We start from the raw sequence: 15,370 nt of genomic DNA, 5'->3' as shown, positions 1-15,370 counted from the left end.
GCCTGCAGGACTATTGGCATTCCTGGGGAAGGAGGAAATTGACACTGAGGGAGTTGGTGGGGTGGTTTGCGTGAGCTTGGTTACAAGAGGAAGGGATTTACTGGTCAGTGGACTGCTTCCGCTGTCACCCAAAGTTTTTGAACTTGTCACTGACTTATTATGAATGCGCTGCAGGTGACGTATAAGGGAGGATGTTCCGAGGTGGTTAACGTCCTTACCCCTACTTATTACAGCTGGACAAAGGGAACACACGGCTTGACACCTGTTGTCCGCATTTCTGGTGAAATACCTCCACACCGAAGAGCTGATTTTTTTGGTATTTTCACCTGGCATGTCAACGGCCATATTCCTCCCACGGACAACAGGTGTCTCCCCGGGTGCCTGACTTAAACAAACCACCTCACCATCAGAATCCTCCTGGTCAATTTCCTCCCCAGCGCCAGCAACACCCATATCCTCCTCATCCTGGTGTACTTCAACACTGACATCTTCAATCTGACTATCAGGAACTGGACTGCGGGTGCTCCTTCCAGCACTTGCAGGGGGCGTGCAAATGGTGGAAGGCGCATGCTCTTCACGTCCAGTGTTGGGAAGGTCAGGCATCGCAACCGACACAATTGGACTCTCCTTGTGGATTTGGGATTTCAAAGAATGCACAGTTCTTTGCTGTGCTGCTTTTGCCAGCTTGAGTCTTTTCATTTTTCTAGCGAGAGGCTGAGTGCTTCCATCCTCATGTGAAGCTGAACCACTAGCCATGAACATAGGCCAGGGCCTCAGCCGTTCCTTGCCACTCCGTGTGGTAAATGGCATATTGGCAAGTTTACGCTTCTCCTCCGACAATTTTATTTTAGGTTTTGGAGTCCTTTTTTTACTGATATTTGGTGTTTTGGATTTGACATGCTCTGTACTATGACATTGGGCATCGGCCTTGGCAGACGACGTTGCTGGCATTTCATCGTCTCGGCCATGACTAGTGGCAGCAGCTTCAGCACGAGGTGGAAGTGGATCTTGATCTTTCCCTAATTTTGGAACCTCAACATTTTTGTTCTCCATATTTTAATAGGCACAACTAAAAGGCACCTCAGGTAAACAATGGAGATGGATGGATTGGATACTAGTATACAATTATGGACGGGCTGCCGAGTGCCGACACAGAGGTAGCCACAGCCGTGAACTACCGCACTGTACTGTGTCTGCTGCTAATATATAGACTGGTTGATAAAGAGATAGTATACTCGTAACTAGTATGTATGTATAAAGAAAGAAAAAAAAACCACGGTTAGGTGGTATATACAATTATGGACGGGCTGCCGAGTGCCGACACAGAGGTAGCCACAGCCGTGAACTACCGCACTGTACTGTGTCTGCTGCTAATATATAGACTGGTTGATAAAGAGATAGTATACTCGTAACTAGTATGTATGTATAAAGAAAGAAAAAAAAACCACGGTTAGGTGGTATATACAATTATGGACGGGCTGCCGAGTGCCGACACAGAGGTAGCCACAGCCGTGAACTACCGCACTGTACTGTGTCTGCTGCTAATATATAGACTGGTTGATAAAGAGATAGTATACTCGTAACTAGTATGTATGTATAAAGAAAGAAAAAAAAACCACGGTTAGGTGGTATATACAATTATGGACGGGCTGCCGAGTGCCGACACAGAGGTAGCCACAGCCGTGAACTACCGCACTGTACTGTGTCTGCTGCTAATATATAGACTGGTTGATAAAGAGATAGTATACTCGTAACTAGTATGTATGTATAAAGAAAGAAAAAAAAACCACGGTTAGGTGGTATATACAATTATGGACGGGCTGCCGAGTGCCGACACAGAGGTAGCCACAGCCGTGAACTACCGCACTGTACTGTGTCTGCTGCTAATATATAGACTGGTTGATAAAGAGATAGTATACTCGTAACTAGTATGTATGTATAAAGAAAGAAAAAAAAACCACGGTTAGGTGGTATATACAATTATGGACGGGCTGCCGAGTGCCGACACAGAGGTAGCCACAGCCGTGAACTACCGCACTGTACTGTGTCTGCTGCTAATATATAGACTGGTTGATAAAGAGATAGTATACTCGTAACTAGTATGTATGTATAAAGAAAGAAAAAAAAACCACGGTTAGGTGGTATATACAATTATGGACGGGCTGCCGAGTGCCGACACAGAGGTAGCCACAGCCGTGAACTACCGCACTGTACTGTGTCTGCTGCTAATATATAGACTGGTTGATAAAGAGATAGTATACTCGTAACTAGTATGTATGTATAAAGAAAGAAAAAAAAACCACGGTTAGGTGGTATATACAATTATGGACGGGCTGCCGAGTGCCGACACAGAGGTAGCCACAGCCGTGAACTACCGCACTGTACTGTGTCTGCTGCTAATATAGACTGGTTGATAAAGAGATAGTATACTCGTTACTAGTATGTATGTATAAAGAAAGAAAAAAAAACCACGGTTAGGTGGTATATACAATTATGGACGGGCTGCCGAGTGCCGACACAGAGGTAGCCACAGCCGTGAACTACCGCACTGTACTGTGTCTGCTGCTAATATATAGACTGGTTGATAAAGAGATAGTATACTCGTAACTAGTATGTATGTATAAAGAAAGAAAAAAAAAACACGGTTAGGTGGTATATACAATTATGGACGGGCTGCCGAGTGCCGACACAGAGGTAGCCACAGCCGTGAACTACCGCACTGTACTGTGTCTGCTGCTAATATATAGACTGGTTGATAAAGAGATAGTATACTCGTAACTAGTATGTATGTATAAAGAAAGAAAAAAAAACCACGGTTAGGTGGTATATACAATTATGGACGGGCTGCCGAGTGCCGACACAGAGGTAGCCACAGCCGTGAACTACCGCACTGTACTGTGTCTGCTGCTAATATATAGACTGGTTGATAAAGAGATAGTATACTCGTAACTAGTATGTATGTATAAAGAAAGAAAAAAAAACCACGGTTAGGTGGTATATACAATTATGGACGGGCTGCCGAGTGCCGACACAGAGGTAGCCACAGCCGTGAACTACCGCACTGTACTGTGTCTGCTGCTAATATATAGACTGGTTGATAAAGAGATAGTATACTCGTAACTAGTATGTATGTATAAAGAAAGAAAAAAAAACCACGGTTAGGTGGTATATACAATTATGGACGGGCTGCCGAGTGCCGACACAGAGGTAGCCACAGCCGTGAACTACCGCACTGTACTGTGTCTGCTGCTAATATATAGACTGGTTGATAAAGAGATAGTATACTCGTAACTAGTATGTATGTATAAAGAAAGAAAAAAAAACCACGGTTAGGTGGTATATACAATTATGGACGGGCTGCCGAGTGCCGACACAGAGGTAGCCACAGCCGTGAACTACCGCACTGTAATGTGTCTGCTGCTAATATATAGACTGGTTGATAAAGAGATAGTATACTCGTAACTAGTATGTATGTATAAAGAAAGAAAAAAAAACCACGGTTAGGTGGTATATACAATTATGGACGGGCTGCCGAGTGCCGACACATAGGTAGCCACAGCCGTGAACTACCGCACTGTACTGTGTCTGCTGCTAATATATAGACTGGTTGATAAAGAGATAGTATACTCGTAACTAGTATGTATGTATAAAGAAAGAAAAAAAAACCACGGTTAGGTGGTATATACAATTATGGACGGGCTGCCGAGTGCCGACACAGAGGTAGCCACAGCCGTGAACTACCGCACTGTACTGTGTCTGCTGCTAATATAGACTGGTTGATAAAGAGATAGTATACTACTAATATTATATATACTGGTGGTCAGGTCACTGGTCACTAGTCACACTGGCAGTGGCACTCCTGCAGCAAAAGTGTGCACTGTTTAATTTTAATATAATATTATGTACTCCTGGCTCCTGCTATAACCTATAACTGGCACTGCAGTAGTGCTCCCCAGTCTCCCCACAATTATAAGCTGTGTGAGCTGAGCAGTCAGACAGATATATAATATATATAGATGATGCAGCACACTGGCCTGAGCCTGAGCAGTGCACACAGATATGGTATGTGACTGACTGAGTCACTGTGTGTATCGCTTTTTTCAGGCAGAGAACGGATATATTAAATAAACTGCACTGTGTGTCTGGTGGTCACTCACTATATAATATATTATGTACTCCTGGCTCCTGCTATAACCTATAACTGGCACTGCAGTAGTGCTCCCCAGTCTCCCCCACAATTATAAGCTGTGTGAGCTGAGCAGTCAGACAGATATATATAATATTATTTATATATAGATAATAGATGATGCAGCACACTGGCCTGAGCCTGAGCAGTGCACACAGATATGGTATGTGACTGAGTCACTGTGTGCTGTGTATCGCTTTTTTCAGGCAGAGAACGGATTATAAATAAAACTGGTGGTCACTGGTCACTATCAGCAAAACTCTGCACTGTACTGAGTACTCCTAATGCTCCCCAAAATTAGTAAATCAAGTGTCTCTCTAATCTATTCTAAACGGAGAGGACGCCAGCCACGTCCTCTCCCTATCAATCTCAATGCACGTGTGAAAATGGCGGCGACGCGCGGCTCCTTATATAGAATCCGAGTCTCGCGATAGAATCCGAGCCTTGCGAGAATCCGACAGCGTCATGATGACGTTCGGGCGCGCTCGGGTTAACCGAGCAAGGCGGGAAGATCCGAGTCGCTCGGACCCGTGAAAAAAAACATGAAGTTCTGGCGGGTTCGGATTCAGAGAAACCGAACCCGCTCATCTCTACTCTTTGTGGCAGGTGGCTGCTCCACCACTTCCCAGCTCTGTCGCTCCTTACCTCCAAAGACCTCAGTGGCCGCTCCACTCTAAGGGCTCCTTCCTCCTCTGTGGCAGCAAGCCTCAGATAGGAAGAGCCGGACTGATCGGGAGGAAAGGGGAGGAGTGGGGAAGAGAGAGTATTGGCGCCCCTCCTCCTCTGGCCGGACTGCGGACCTCATCTTTCCACAGCATCAGGTTCAATCTATACTAGAACCGGGACGGACAGGAAGCGCGATGCAGCAACGGCAGCTTATAATGATGACTCATTGTAATGGTGCCGGCTTCAGGTCCCTTAATTGCTGTGGGCCTCTGTGCTATGCACCGGGTGCACTGGCGGAAGTGCCACCTCTGACATACACATAGATACACACATAATGTAGATACACACACATACATACACACACACACACACACACACACACACACACACACACACACACACACACACTCACATACTCACACATAGATACACACAGACACACACACACACACACACACACACACACACACACACACACACACACTTTCTCACTCACTGTCCACCAACTTACCATCTGGCTGGCAGGATCTGTAGCAGTTTCTTTCTGTTCTCCTCTGCAGCCTGGTCCCGTGTAGCTGTGCCCCTCAGCGTCGTGTAGCTCTGCCCACTTTTCAGGCTGGGCAGTGGACTGCGACATGGAAATGTAAGATGACTCTGTCAGGGGGAGGAGGAGTCTTCATCATGCTGCCGGCGCTGCTGCCTGTCAGTGTGACAGGCACAGCAGCTGGCAGCAGAAAGGCCAGGCGCTGCAGCGGGGATGCAGAGCAGGGAAAGCACCTCTCCTACCTGGCACCTACCTGCTTGCATCCTTTTGCTGAGCGGGTAGCGCTGGGCCTGCCTAGCAGTATCGCCGATTGTTACCATGCACTTCAATTCATTCTGTGTGTAATATTAGCTCTATCTGCATCCGAAATGGAACGTTACAGTGTTTTCTAGGAAAATACTGTAGCAGAGCAGTTTGTATGCAAATACAGTCACAGTCACACACAGAATATAGACATGCTGCATATCAGTTATGAGCGCCTCCAGGATGGTACTAGGTGGTGCTGTTGCTCTTGCCCAGCAGTCCTTTAGCCTCCTGCAGCCAAAGACTTCGCCTATAGCAGCTGCCTTTCCCAGGAGGATTAGGTCCGCCTTGTACTCAGATGCCCCAAGGTTTTTATGATAGACGAAGCTGCTGTAGGAAGCTGAGCAAGGTAAGTACGGAACTGGAGTCAGACTGGGACACAAAAGGAAGGACCAGACACACAAGACAAACAATTAACTTTATCAGACTATCATGTGCGATTGGCATGGGATCACTGCAGCAGATGGTACTCACTAGCGCCACAGTACAGGAGATGGGAAACCAAGCACTGGGTACTGAACTGCAATGGCCGAGGTTATAGCGGTGCAGTCCCAGGTAGCGTCTAAATATAATACAATGAACAAATGGTTAATTGGTTTCAATCATGCGCTCTCTTCAAATACTCTAGAGCTGCTGGTTATCTATATAGGAACCAACACCTGTTCCTGATACACTGTACAAACAAAAAAGGGGGTATAGAAAACCTGCGCTAAGAGATGAAACAGTATAAATGTCTTTATCAATAGAACATTGCAATATATCCACAGCTGAGCACACCCAAAACATCAGGAAAGGCTATGATAAACATAACGTGTCTGCACACTTTAAAGAAAGACATAATTGCAGTATTGCAGCATTAAAGAGTTTCTGTGGTATTAAGCTAGCAAAACCTCAATGGAGAACAAGAGATACAGAGAGCGCCTTAGCGAGGCTAGAGATGAAAACTATATATATGATGAGAACACTGCACCCGCAGGGGTTAAATGCAGATTTCGAAACAAAATGGTTTATTTAAATTGAACTCTTTTTTAATGCATTATCCAGTATGTCTTCATTGCAATATTTGTCTAAGTGTGGGTATAGCAATTTTTCATCTGTTTAATGAAGGTTTTCTGTGCTTTTGTCTCCCCGTGTGGAAATGAGCGCTCACGTGTGATTGATAGAGAACTATAGCAATCAATTTTGAAACATTGTATAAATGTGTTATACTTTAATTATACTGTAGTGCTTTCTATGATCTCTGTTAAACATGAAGATTTACGTATCCTCCATTTTATTCCATTCTAACAAGGAGGAGTAATATTAGGGGCTTGTGGAAATGTAAAAGTGGTTAATTGGTCACGTGTGAATGAATGATTCGGGTAGGGTAAAATACCCATGGTGCAGCAAGTACAGGTTATCTTGACAAAGAAGAGTGTCTCTGAAACGCGTTGATCACACCCGTACCTCCAGCGACGGCAGACTGTGGAGAGAAGAAGCCGAATCAGTGATTCCATCAGCCGCGGGCACCCGCTGACTGCAGAGGCAGAGGCTAAGTCGGTGATTCCCCTTTTCTCCTGCTTCAAGAAGTCTGGTCCGAGTTTGGTTTTAAAACATTGTTTTATATACTTTTATGAACTTTTAAAGAGTGCTACATGTTCGTGGATGTTTGTGAGAATATTAAAGAAATCTTTTTACGGATTTTGGGAGTGGAAAGATACCTTTATATGCACGGGGAAGAATTATAATGTAAGTTATTTTTCCTTGAAGTGAAGTGAAGTGAAGTAGCTGGTGTGGTACAGCCTATATAAAGATACATTTCAGTGCATGCGAGAGTGAAACAATATGTAAGTAGAGTTGTCATTCTAAACTTGCCCTGAATAGAGCGTATAATTAAGAATCCATTCCACGAGGGTCATTTACTGATAAGGTGATCAGGACCTTTTCTGGATTACAGACAGCTGTGGATATATTGCAATGTTCCATTGATAAAGACATTTATACTGTTTCAGATCTTAGCGCAGGTTTTCTATACCCCTTTTCTTGTTTGTAAATATAATACAGGCAGACAGAAATATAGGACCAGATAGCACACAACACAGGAACTCACAAATGGACTTGGTGGATCGGACTGCGGAGCAGCGCCAGCATGGGCAGACAGAAATACAGGACCAGACCTCGGAGTGGCGCAGGCTACAGACCTACAAACAGGTAGGGCAGGAATACTGAAGTGACCGCTAATAGTGACACCAATGGTATATGTATAACATGGTTGAATAGATGCTACAAGTAACACAGAAAGACATACTGCGGGACCAGACTGACAGGACACGGGTAATAACACAGGACACAAACAGAAGCTCCAATTGAGCAAATACAGGCTGGAGTACACTGGATTGTGCACAGTATCAGGTACATAAACAGAAGCTCTTAACAGAGGCAGTGTAGACTGGAACACCAAGGATCAGGCACTTGCAGGGAAACAGCAGGCTCAGTGTATGACAGGATTACACGAACTGTTCAGGATTCATCAGGATAGACTGAGTAGATCAAGGTTGTACAGAATCAGGATAAGGACTGAGTATAACCAGCAGCTAGATCCTAGGCAGGCTGGGTAATAAAAGACTCAATATCCGGACAGCCAAAAAGGACAAGCCCCCATAATGAGGAGAGTCACTGCAGGGGAGCAGCCTCACACAAGGCCTAGTGTTAATGGCCTAATTATGCAGCAGGTGGACTGCACACAGAAGACATAGGAGTCAGGCTGCAATTACACAGACCCACCAGAGGTGGCTTGTAACAATATCATTTTAATCAGCAGTAGATGCTTGTGCGTCCTACCACATTAAGATGCATTTTCGCAGAAAAAAAATGCAAACAAAGACGGTCGGCGCTACCAAGTCCCGCTGCGGCATGCTGTGACTTCAAGGGCTGTTTAGAGTGACTGTAGCAAGGATGTAAGAGGACACATCTGTAGATTGGCTCAGCGTCTCCAATGCACACAAAGAAAAGCACAATTCATAGTGGTATGACTGATGGTTGCCACGCCCGTGACCTAGGGTTCGATTTCCGCAAAGGACGCACTTGTATATCTGTGTAAAGATTAGCATCCAGTTTTTTTCTAATTTTGCCAAAACAAGTCCTGCCATACTTTGTATACAGTCTCAGACATGCACACAGATATACAGTCAAAATTAGAAAAAATCTGTAGGTGCTACTTATTACACAAATATACAAGTGTGACTTTTCAAATTACGAGAGCCTTATCTTTATGAGACTGAGCAATGGACCATTGCTTTAACACGCAAGTTTGCATCTGTGTACGCTATTTTTATTTAATGATTTATTGATTTATTACTTTGGTCCTGACAGAGAATGAATATTTTCTACAGCATCCCTTTATTTACAGTACACTATAACCTTCAAGTTTCTCATTGACTCTCTACGTCTGACCGTTGGTCTGTGTGTATAATATTACAGTTGTCACTGGCCATTTGCCAGAGCTTGCTAAGAGTACACTATTACAGTACGATTACTGTACTGTACTGTATATCCATCCGCCACTGTTCGCTCTACAGTACTGGATTAGTGGAGCATTAGCCACCCAGCGGTGAAGATGTGTATTGCATGCCGTGTATGTTGTCGCACCACAATGAGCCTCTCCATGCAACACCTCAACAACCTGAGCTTTAGCTAAGGTGGGACAATACACAGTTTAGGCGGAGAAACTGCAACAATGAAGGAGGCTCCATCTTGTAGTCCTTGTAGCAAACAGTACGATATTATAGGTATTACTGAAATTTAGGATGAATCCCATGATTGAACAGTTAATCTGGAGGGTTATACACTGTTCAGGAGAGATAGATTAAATAAACGGGGCAGAGGAGTTTGTCTTTATGTAAAACCCTTTTTTAAAACCTTATATAAGAGAAGACATTCATGATGGGACATTAAATAGTGTGGAGTCTTTATGGGTAGAAATTGCTTGCGGGGGAAAGGGAAATAAAAAGATACTTACTTAGGGATATGATATAACCCACCTGATATTAACATGTCTGTTCAGGAATTGTTACTGAAGCAAATCAAAAAAGTGGCAAGATTAGGAGACGTAATAGTTTTGGACAAATGATTCATGTGATACTGCTAGGGGTAATACGTTTTTAAATACACTAAATGATTACTACTTACTTCAGCTAATCAGGGAACCAACTAGGTACAGTGCAATCTTAGAGCTGGTACTAACAAACAATGGGGAATTAATATCAAATATTATAGTAGGGGAGCCCATGGGAAACATCGACCACATTATGGTCACATTCAATATCGGTTTCCACAAACAGCCCTATATAGGCTCAACAAAGACTCTTAACTTTAGAAAAGCCAACTTTGACAGGATGAGGGAAGCTTTAAAGGTCATTAACTGGGAAATTTTGTTTCAAGGCAAGAATACTGCAGAAAAATAGGGTTTACTATAAACATTGCTCGTTAGTTATACTTGCAAGTTAATTCCATGGGCAGTAAATGAAGGAGTATTAATTTTAAACCAATGTGGTTTAACAAAAAGGTGAAGAGGTATATGTAATCTTTTTAGACTTTGCTAAAACTTTCGATACAATACCTCACATGAGACTTATCTACAAATTAAGAAAAATTGGGCTAGGGAAATATGCACTTGCGTTAGCAATTGGTTGGACAAAAGGAAGCAGCGTGTGTTGGTAAATTGAACGTTTTCGAATTCGACTGAGTTGCCACAAGGGTCTGTACATGGACCACTATTGTTCAACATCTTCATAAATGATCTAGCAGTAAGACTAGAGAGTACAGTGTGAATTTTTGCAGATGACACCAAACTGTGTAAGGCTATAAATTCGGAGGGGTATGCTGATGCTCTTCTGAATGACTTATTTAAACTGGGAGCATGGGCAGCAAAATGGAGAATAAGGTTCAATACAGACAAATGTAAGGTAATGCACTTTGGTAGCAAGAACAGAAACACTACTTACATACTAAATGGGGAAAAACTAGGGGACTCTGCACTGGAAAAAGATTTAGGTTTTCACATAGATAACAAACTTAGCAGTAGTACCCAAAGTATGTATGCAGCAAAAAAAGGCAAACAAGGTATTAGCATGCACAGCCATTATATAAATAACTCGTGAGGCCACATCTCGAAATACTGTGCACATCTATGGGCACCATACTACAAAAAAGATATCTTGGAACTAGAAAAGGTTGAGAGACGGGCGACCAAATTGATTAAGGAGATGGAGATGCTAGAATACGAGGAAAGGCTTGTTAGGCTAGGCATGTTCACATTGGAAAAGAGGAGATTAAGAGGGGACATGATTAACATTTCTTTTTGGTAAGATCGCCACAAACGACACGTGGACACCCGCTTAGGTTGGAGGAGATGAGATTTTGCACACTGAGACGGAAAGGTTTCTTCACAGTAAGGACAATATGTATTTGGAATTCCCTGTAGTAGTGGCGGGCTCGTTCACTACTTTTAAGAATGGGCTAGATCACAAGATCTCAAACTCGGTCCTCAGGACCCCACACAGTGCATGTTTTGCAGGTAACCCAGCAGGAGCACAGGTGTATTAATTACTCACTGACACATTTTAAAAGGTTCACAGGTGGAGTTATTTTTTTCACTTGGGATTCTGTGAGGAGACCTGCAAAACATGCACCGTGTGGGGTCCTGAGGACCGAGTTTGAGAACCTGTGGGCTAGATAAATTCCTAATGGATAAGGATATACAGGGTTATGGTGGGTATATCATGCACTATAGTAATAATAAAAAATAAAAAAATAAATAAAAAAACAGGAGGATGTGACATAATGGCTAAACTTTCACCACAGCTAAAATTAGTCTAAAACAAATATTACAGTGTAGGAGATCACTCACAGGTTGAACTCGATAAACAAATTGTCTTTTTTCAACCTCAGCAACTATGTTACTATGTTACTTGTTGTTCGTAGATCTATTTCGACCCAAAAGGAAAACTGCAGTGGTGAGATTTCACACTAATTAGCCAGTACAGGGGACCAATCTTAAAACCCCCAGAGTATAGATATGAGATGTTTTACTCTCTTTCCCTTTCGTCTTCATGGTTTTACATGTCATTTTCTTGTGAGCTTTTGTAGGAATATATATATATATATATATATATATATATTGTGCAATTACATTTTGTGTGTGTGTGTATATATATATATATATATATATATATATATAATGGATGGAGTTTGGCACTCCTAAAGCAAACACTTAGCTGCAGCCGGTGCCTTCATGGAAAGGTAAATATAAAGAACAAGGATGCGGCACTTTAGGCTTTAAGAAATCCACAGCAAAATTTCCAATTTGCAACGTTTCAGTAGGCCAACCTACTGTCGTCAGGCTTTAATAACAAGTAAAAATAAGTACATACCTTTATAGTATCACTGCGTGCATTCCCGCCAGCTCGCCCCGGGACCACTCACCCGCCGAGCCGTACAGGCTGTGACGTCGTCATTACTCGACGGCGCCGTGTGACGTTTCCATTACCATGACAACAAAGTAAACAGTGCAGAGAACGGCTGTGCATACTGAAACAATACAGACCGCTTCAATTAATAAATAGATAGCGGACATAGCCACATTATTATAGTTAAATCAAAACTTTAAATAGGATAGTTAAGACGGACCATAATAATTCTATCATTTAAGGAAGCATGTATAGGAAATAGATTCATTTAAGCCTCGCGGGTATATTACCCCGAGGCGGAGAATCCATTTAGTTTCTAATTGTAATAATTTAGCACTTCTATTGCCTCCTCTTATGTCTGCTGGAACATGGTCTATCATCCTGTACCTTATGCTATGTATTGGGTGTTTAGAGGGCCCGAAGTGCCTGGCAACAGGCTGCTCACTATTGCCCGTGTCCAAGGCATTTCGAATGGCAGACCTATGGGCAGACATTCTCTCTTTAAATTTTCAAATAATTCTCTCCAAATAATTTTACAACAAGCCTCAGCAGTGAATTTAATTACAGATGATTTGTTTAAAATCTTAGTGCCAGAACATCCCTTAGTACCGTTTTTTTATTTAATCCCAAAAATACATAAAGGTTTAAACCCACCACCAGGCCGCCCCATAGTGTCAGCTAGGGGTTCACTGCTGCAACCTTCAGCTTGTCTATTAGATGCTTTGCTACAACCTTTAATACGTGACGAACCAAGTTTTCTTTTAGATACAACGAGTTTGTTAAACAATCTGAAAAAGATAACCACAATTTCTGAAGATACATGGTTGGTGACTATAGATGTAGTGAGTTTGTATACATCAATTCCGCACCAGTTTGGTCTGGCGGCGGTTAAAAGGTTTCTACTGAGGAAGAAAGTCTTTAATCCAGCTAAAATTGATGTGATATTACAATTGCTTGAATTAATTTTGACTATGAATTTTTTCTTGTACGATAAGCAATTCTATTTGCAAACACAGGGGTGTGCGATGGGTTCTTCTGTGGCGCCAGTGTACGCAAATATAGTTATGTTTGGAGTAGAGGAGGATTTGTTTTACAACAATCCTGTATTCTCCTCCCAGGCGCTATTATTTAATAGGTACATAGATGACCTAATCATCTTGTGGAAAGGTAACCATACAGTGTTAGAAAATATGTTAATTGACTACAATGCCACAGAAGGACCCATCAAGTTCACCTTTAATATGAATCAAAATGTTATCAGCTTCCTCGATGTACAAATTGAGATCAATGATTTGGTCTTGACTACTACATTATTTGTAAAACCAACGGATAAACAACAGCTTCTACATGCAAAAAGCTGCCATCCGAAATCTATGATGAGAGGTCTCCCGTACTCCCAGATGATTGGGATCAGGCGCATAAATAGCAATAGGGACACAGCCGAATCACAGATTGATTCTCTTATTGACAAACTGTTAGGTAGAGGCTACTCATTAAAAGCACTTATGTGCTCTAAAAATAAGGTGATGGCCCTGGATAGAGAGACACTTCTCTCTAGTACTACAAAAGCAAGTGGGGGTAAAACAGTTCTACCTTGGGTGAACAAGTTTCACGTAAAGTCATCTCAGATTAATTCGATAACCAAAAAGCATTGGCCAATTATCACTTCAGATGATAATTTAAATTTGAGAGATACTAATTTAATGCCGTGCTATTCACGAGGCCAAAATCTTCGTGACTTGCTAGTGAAAACGGATATAGCAAAATTGAAAAGAGAACCTGTAGTAAAATCATTCTTATCTATGAATATAAAGCTCGGAAATATCAAATGTTCTTGTGTAACGTGTCAATATCTGCTTACAGGAGACAGTTTCAATCATCCTAAGACAGGACAAAAAATCTCCATTCAACATCAATTGACGTGTAATTCCAATTTCGTAATCTAAAAAATTATATGTCCCTGTGGCCTTAGCTATATCGGTAAGACCGAACGAAAATTTAAAGAGAGAATGTCTGCCCATAGGTCTGCCATTCGAAATGCCTTGGACACGGGCAATAGGGAGCAGCCTGTTGCCAGACACTTCGGGCACTCTAAACACCCAATACATAGCATAAGGTACAGGATGATAGACCATGTTCCAGCAGACATAAGAGGAGGCAATAGAAGTGCTAAATTATTACAATTAGAAACTAAATGGATTCTCCACCTCGGGGTAATATACCCGCGAGGCTTAAATGAATCTATTTCCTATACATGCTTCCTTAAATGATAGAATTATTATGGTCCGTCTTAACTATCCTATTTAAAGTTTTGATTTAACTATAATAATGTGGCTATGTCCGCTATCTATTTATTAATTGAAGTGGTCTGTATTGTTTCAGTATGCACAGCCGTTCTCTGCACTGTTTACTTTGTTGTCATGGTGATGGTCACGTCACACGGCGCCGTCGAGTAATGACGACGTCACAGCCTGTACGGCTCGGCGGGTGAGTGGTCCCGGGGCGAGCTGGCGGGAATGCACGCGGTGATACTGTAAAGGTATGTACTTATTTTTACTTGTTATTAAAGCCTGACGACAGTAGGTTGGTCTACTGAAACGTTGCAAATTGGAAATTTTGCTGTGGATTTCTTAAAGCCTAGAGTGCCGCATCCTTGTTCTTTATTTATATATATATATATATATACAGTATATTCACATGCTAGACCACCTAATAATTAGTGCAAAAACTAATCTATATATTTAATGTGAGAATCTGTAAGGCTAGTGCATGCCGCTCATTGATCTGTAAGGCTAGTGCAGGCATTCATACCGCTCATTGATCTGTAAGGCTAGTGCAGGCATTCATACCGCTCATTGATCTGTAAGGCTAGTGCAGGCATTCATACCGCTCATTGATCTGTAAGGCTAGTGCAGGCATTCATACCGCTCATTGATCTGTAAGGCTAGTGCAGGGGACCATACCACTCATTGATCTATAAGGCTAGTGCAGGGGTCCATGCCGCTCATTGACCTATAAGGCTAGTGCAGGGGTCCATGCTGCTCATTGATCTATAAGGCCAGTGCAGGGGTCCATGCCGCTCATTGATCTATAAGGCCAGTGCAGGGGTCCATGCTGCTCATTGACCTATAAGGCTAGTGCAGGGGTCCATGCTGCTCATTGATCTATAAGGCCAGTGCAGGGGTCCATGCTGCTCATTGATCTATAAGGCCAGTGCAGGGGTCC

This window comes from Pseudophryne corroboree, chromosome 5, assembly GCF_028390025.1.
Source record: "Pseudophryne corroboree isolate aPseCor3 chromosome 5, aPseCor3.hap2, whole genome shotgun sequence".
In the NCBI taxonomy this organism is placed as follows: domain Eukaryota; kingdom Metazoa; phylum Chordata; class Amphibia; order Anura; family Myobatrachidae; genus Pseudophryne; species Pseudophryne corroboree.
Note: the sequence above shows the minus strand (reverse complement) of the source record.